Genomic DNA, 6,902 nt, shown 5'->3' with positions numbered 1-6,902 from the left:
ATATATCATATACATATCTAATAAAGGCGGGGTCATCATGAGAACCAAAGGATTAAGGAGATTACATCATAGAAGATCCTTGTGTCTTGATGATGCTTATTAAAGGTGGGAGAGTGCATGAAGACCTCGGGGTTAAGTTAAGTTAAGCAGCCTTTATCTGTCTCACATACATTACTGCACAGAGAAATTCTTTCTTCGTATACTATATCTAATGCTTGTAGGGTCAGGGTCAGAGCATAGGGTCAGCCATGATGTGGCACAGGAGAGGGTAGGTTGAGGTCCTTGCTCAGGGGTCCAACAGTGGCAACTTGGCGGTGCTGGGGCTTGAACTGATTTTCCCATCAACAACACAGAACCTTAACCTGTAGCCTTGAGCTACCTCGACCCTGAAATTATTAGGTTATTATTTGATGAGTTGCTTCACATTCATCCCTTGATTCTGGCAAGGGTTTTTTCCAATCTAGACTTTATAAAATGAAGTAAACCTCTGCCTAACTGTATATAACGGTTCACATTAGTGCAAGAAGAATAAACTTGTATCGTCAACAGAAGGCTGATCAGATATTGTGAAAGATCACAATTTAGCATAAAGTGATCGTTCTGCTTCAAGCACAACAACTCCAGGCTATGATTGACTTCAGTTACCTGGAGAAACAGTGAACATGCTGCTGTTAGCGGTGCAATACTGCAGATAGCCACAGGATGGATTCACGCTTCATAAATGATTTCACCACGACAGGAACACTTCAAAATGTTTCAAACAAACAAATGGAATTGAGGAGAGCCAATGGAAGGAGTGACCTTTATGGTTAATATGCAAACATGTTTTTGGGTTGTACCTCCATAAAGAAATAGTAAAGAAGTGGCTTTTATGTTGTTTTATATTTTCAATGTTTTGTGTTAAGCCATTTAGAAACGGACAAGGACACTTTTTAGGACACCAAATAAGCCATCCAGTGGAATAGTGAATGTGGGCAAGACTTGATCACTCATCTCTCAAGCAAAAATATTATTCTGATTATTATTATATTTATCACCGTCATCTAGATATGTTCTAGAAACACCCACAGAGAAACAAAAGAGGATGTTATTAGTTTCTCTTCCCTTTTCAAAGATGATTACAGTTTTAAGATTTTGCAGATTTGCACCTGTTTGGTCTCAAATGGTCTTTGCTCATATTGATCAAATTTGGGGGCAAGAAGCCTTAATAACACCTCATACACCTGAACTTAATGCTAGACCTAACACACAGTTCAACACTCTCTTCATATAGTCTACACATTTCTCTACCTCTATTCCTCAGTAGGTCCATAGAGCCTGGTCACTCATATAGTACATTAGAGAGATCAAAAATATTGTGCCATGGTTTAGTCAGAGGCATATAAGATAGGCAAGTCATATAAGATAACGATACCCTTTGGAGGTCTTGGGGGTGAGGGGGAATTGTCCATAGTAGTAGTGATGGTGCTTACACAAAGTAAGGGAAAACATAATCAAAATAATTGTCAAAGAGGAACTTACTTTGGCCAAATACAGCTCTCAGCCAACTTAAAATGTCATCAGATTTGTCTGGATTACAAATGACACTTCAGTTTGACACTTCAGTTCCAATCAGTATTTTACCTGGAAAACCAACAAGCATCAACCCCTTCGGAATAGTACTAGCTAGAACCACCTTTAGTAACCCTGCAATAACAGCTTTAATTCTGTCAGAGAAAGTTCCGACTAGCTTTGCTCAGCACTCAGAGATTTTCACCCATTTTTCCTGCTCTGGATTTGCTCTGGCTTGTTCAGGTTGGCTAGATGTTGTGTGTTGATTGCACTTGTTGAAGTGCTACAGATTTGCAATGGGTTTCAGGACTGGAATTTGACCTGGGCCACTGTAGAACATTCACCTTCTTGTTTTTAGACTAAAAAACAAAGCCAGTGCTCTTCACTTCACTTCACTTCACTTCACTTCACTGCTCCCCCTGTATTTTGCTTCATCCATTCTCCCTTTACAGGAAGCTCAGCTTCTGAGGATGAAAAACATCCCCAGAGCATGATGCTGCCATCACCATGTTTCACTGTAGGGATGGTGTTACATGAGGAATGGCCTGCATTAGGTTTACACCACACATAGTGTTTGAAACTTGCCCAGAGTACAGTATCTCAGAAGAGCACATGGATCACTTTCCTTTCAGCTACCCTCCTGATTGTAGTACAGTCTTGATTGTCTGGAGAACTTTTACTTGGGTAGAGTGGTGCAGCTTCCACTTTATCGCTATTGATCCAACAGTGCTTACCATCATGAAATCATTTTACTTTTACCCTATTTCTAGGTTATAACATTTATTTCTGCTGTTTACCTTCAGATCAACAGCCTCTTCAATGATGGGTGTATTTTGTTCAGAAATCGATGAAGTGACAAAGGCCAGTTAGAAGTAAGTTGTGTCTTCATTTGGAGCTTCCACACCATGGAGAGATCGAACATTTATGCAAGTAGCATTTTTTCTTTGAACTATTTTGCAAATACCTTACAGCAGAAAAATATGGACTGGATTTGGACTCAGATTCTTGTTCTTGGTTGACAGAAATGGAAACTGATGTGATAATCTGCCTTTGGAGGCCCTCCACCTCAAGGTACAATGTTTTGTGCATGCTGAGATGCTTTTCTGCTCACCATGAATGCAAAGAGTGATTATTTAAGTTACTATCTCCTTGCTGGCAGCTTGAACCAATCTGGTCATTCTCAATTCACCTCTCTCTCTCTCTATATATATATGTGTATATGGAGGACTGAAAGGTCAGAAAGGCCATATTGATTATTTGAACTCTCCAGAATACAAAGCACATTCCTATTTAATCAAACAGCACACTGCAAATAAATCATGCTCACTCCGTTTGGATGCAGCCTAATTTTCCAAACAGTACAGCAAGTTGAGACTTATTGATTGTCCTGTAGGATCAGGAGGGACAGAAACATTCTGTTTGCCCAATCAATGTTCAACCCACCTTGCAGGCATTACAGTTCGATACGAGGTTTATCTGCTCCAAGCCGACCTCTGAACGGTCTCCTGTGCCACATCGATAAGCTGCGGACATGGCTGCTAAATCCCGCTCGGGCTAACCCTGGCAAAAACCCTCTGGAGAGCAAGGGAACAGATCGATAAGGAGAGAAAGTTGCAGAGCAAAAGGAAAGTAAGAGGTGGAACCACAACATGGGAATGTGACCTCCACTGAGACAGATAGACTTTTAGTAAGATGCTAGATAATACAGCTGCATTAAAAATCTCAGATAAGGCACAGCAGTGCTGATTTCCATCATGATGATGTATGTACTGGTCTGTAGTTTTGTCTTGGTCAGGGGTTTTAGGAGCTGTTAGGTAGCAAAATCTTGGAGCTATGTGCAGAAAACACATTTATGATTTATGGGTAATTATACAGTATATGATCACTATATAGGATGATGGTAAGTATGGAACAAAACACTTACTTGTATAAAAAATGGCCGGGTGTGCTGCAGTTTTCCAGCACAAAAGTTCCCAGTATTTTGTGAAATAAAACCTCCAGACAGAGAAAGAGTGGGATTCGGAAATAACTGAAGAAGAGTAAGGATGGAAAGAATGAATAACAAAGAACGAGAATTTATCAGTCAGAAGGTATTCAAACAGTAGAAGCCATAGCATTTATTCTCATTCCTCATAAATCCCTCATTTTATTTCCTAAAAGTGTGTTCCTTGTGTCTTTCTCTGTTTACTGACAAATAGATGAAGCAGATGGAGAAACATGGCAGGCAACTTATTTATTGATTCCACACAACCTGCTGAGTGCTCACCTTGTCTCTCTGTATCAGAAAGTGGCCATGAAGATGGTCTGCCTGTCCTCAAGTGCCAGCTCAGATGCTGAAACTTTATGACAAAGTGACTAGATAAACAGTAAGCATCATGTTTATTTGATTTGTTGGGTCGACTGAAAGAGACAAGCAACAGTCAGCAATAAAAGTGAAACTACTGTTTTCCTCTGGGTATCTTAAAGCAGCCTGGAAGAGATGGCAATGGCAAGTTCTCTAAGATGCTTTACTGTGCCAGATTTCAGCTCTCATACTGTGTAAAACTGTGCATAGATTATGTTTACATTTATTTGTCTGTCTCCTTTACCAACAGCATCTTTGTAGTCTCTAACAACAAACAACTCTCTAAAAATTCATAGGTAAAAATTCAACTAAAATCTTTTTTATTAAATTACTCATCTGATGCAACTTAATCAAAACTTAAAAATTAAACAGTAGTCAAGTTTGCTGTTTGTTGACTACAGTTCAGCTTTTAACACCATAATTCCCTCCACACTCACCACTAAGTTGGAGATCCTAGGCCTCAGCCCGTCCCGTTTATATTTACTGTTAAATTGGATATTCATATTTATGTCTTTTATATCTATATATTTATCTCATATGTATATATCGTATATCGTATTTTCTTATATATATATATATATATAGTTAAGGATATATGCCTTTCGGGTGAAATTTCAGGATGCACCTAAAATGCACTATAACCTTTACAGGTGAACTACACTTTTGAATACACATGTCCAACTGTTTTTCCAGTGTCCAGTGTTTCAGTACTTTTTGCATAACTTGCTGTTCTCTAACAAGGTGCTTAATGGCTAAATTCACAACTAGTGTTTGATCCATGAATCGACCAATAAATTTTCTGGTTCAATTAGAATTGGTATTTAAACAGTCCTCTTCATCATGCTGTTCACATTTTGACATCATGAGACCAAGACCACACCTAACAATTGATCAACAGTACCTCGCCATTGTGCTGCTTCAAACAGGATGTTCTCAGAGGGAAGTGGCCACTGAGCTTAGAGTGTCACAGAGTGACATCAGCAGGTTGTGACATAGATACAGAGAGACTAGAAGAGTCACAGAAAGGCATAGAAGTGGACGTCCTTTGGCCACATCCCACATTGATGACTGCTTCATTGTGAACAGTGCCCTGCAGAACTGGATGATGAATGCTACTCAACTTCAGGCACATTTAAGGGAGGTGAGAGGCACCGAAGTGTCACGTCAGACCATCTGAAACCATTTACATCAGCAGGGTCTGCGTGCTAGATGACCTGCAAGGGTACCTGACCACACCACCAGACACAGGCGTCGGGCCAGGGAGCATTTATGCTGGATGAGGGACCAGTGGGCCTCAGTGCTGTTTTCTGATGAAAGTCGATTCACGTTGAGCAGAAATGATGGCCGCCAGTGATGTTGGAGACGTCAAGGAGAGCGCTATGCATCAGCCACTATTGTGGTGGTGTTACAGTCTGGGCAGGTGTGTCTACTCAATACAGAACTGCCCTACATCTTGTGAATGGTACAGTGACAAGCCAATACTACCTGAATAACATCATTAATCCAGTCATTGTGCCCCTGCATGAACAACACAGGCCTAATTTCATCTTCATGGACGACAATGCTCCAGCTCATCGAGGTCGCATCATTAGGGAACAACTGCTGGAGGTTGGGGTACCTCAAATGGAGTGGCCTGCACTTTCTCCAGACCTGAATCCCATAGAAAACCTATAGGATCAGCTGAGTCACAGTGTAGAGGCTCATAACCCTGCACCCCAGAACCTCAATGACCTGAGGGCCGCCCTTCAAGAAGAGTGGAATGCCATGCCTCAGCAGACACTAAGTCGACTCGTGTGTGTGTGTGTATATATCTATATATATATATATATATATATATATATATATATATATATATATATATATATATATATATATATATATATATATATGCATATCCAATATCATATATCTTATTGGTTTTTCATTAATTTAGCAGATTTTTTAATATTTATATTAAAAATACTGTTTTTCTTTAAATCTTATTTATCTATTCCTTAAATTTTTATGTCTATTCACTTAAATTTATTGTAGTCTTCTTTTTCCTGAAACAAAGGACAGTCGAAAAAAGCATTTCACTACATGTCATAATATGTATGATTTTGTATGTGACAAATATAATTTAAATTTGATCACCATTGTTTCCCAACAACCAGTCACTGATTACTATTGTCTACTGACCAAATCACTGATGACCTTTATTAACCAATGAACAATCAGTGATCACTACATTTTCCCAACAACCAATCACTGATGACATTTATTTGCCAATGAATAATCAGTGACCACTGCTGTTTCCCAACATTCACTGATCACTTTTATTTACCAATGACCAATTACTGATCACCTTTATTTCCCAATCCCTGATCACTGCTGTTTCCCAGCAACCAATCACTGATGACCTTTATTTACCAATGTCTAATCAGTGATCACTACTTTTTTCCCCATCAGCCAATCACTGGTCACCTTTATTTACCATGACCAATCACTGATCCCTGCTGTTTCCCAAAAAACAATTACTGATCACTTTTATTTCCCAATCACTAGTCACTGATCACCTTTATTCACCATTCACTGATTACTACTGTTTCCCAACAAATAATCACCAATCAACTTCATTTTTCAATGACCAATCACTGATCACTACTGTTTCCCATCAACCAATCACTGATCACCTTTACTTCCCAAAGATAAATCACTAATCACTGCTGTTTCCCAACAAACAATCAGTGATCGTTATTATTTAATAATCCCTGATCACTATTGTTCCCCACAACTAATCATTTGACCAGGCACTGATTGCAATTATTTCTAAATGACTAATCACCACGGTTTTTCACCATTGTTCTCAACAACCAATCACTGATCGCTATTGTTTGCCCCCCCCCCCCCCATCATGCACTTCTTTGTTCTATTTACTAACTACTCAGTTGCAGTCTGTGACCTTGTGTACAGTCAAGTCAAGAAGTCATAAGCTTTTATTGTCATTTTAACCTTATACTATATATAG

This window comes from Hemibagrus wyckioides, unplaced genomic scaffold, assembly GCF_019097595.1.
Source record: "Hemibagrus wyckioides isolate EC202008001 unplaced genomic scaffold, SWU_Hwy_1.0 Contig26, whole genome shotgun sequence".
Taxonomy (NCBI): domain Eukaryota; kingdom Metazoa; phylum Chordata; class Actinopteri; order Siluriformes; family Bagridae; genus Hemibagrus; species Hemibagrus wyckioides.
The sequence above is the reverse complement of the archived record's forward strand: the minus strand, read 5'-3'. Positions refer to the sequence as shown.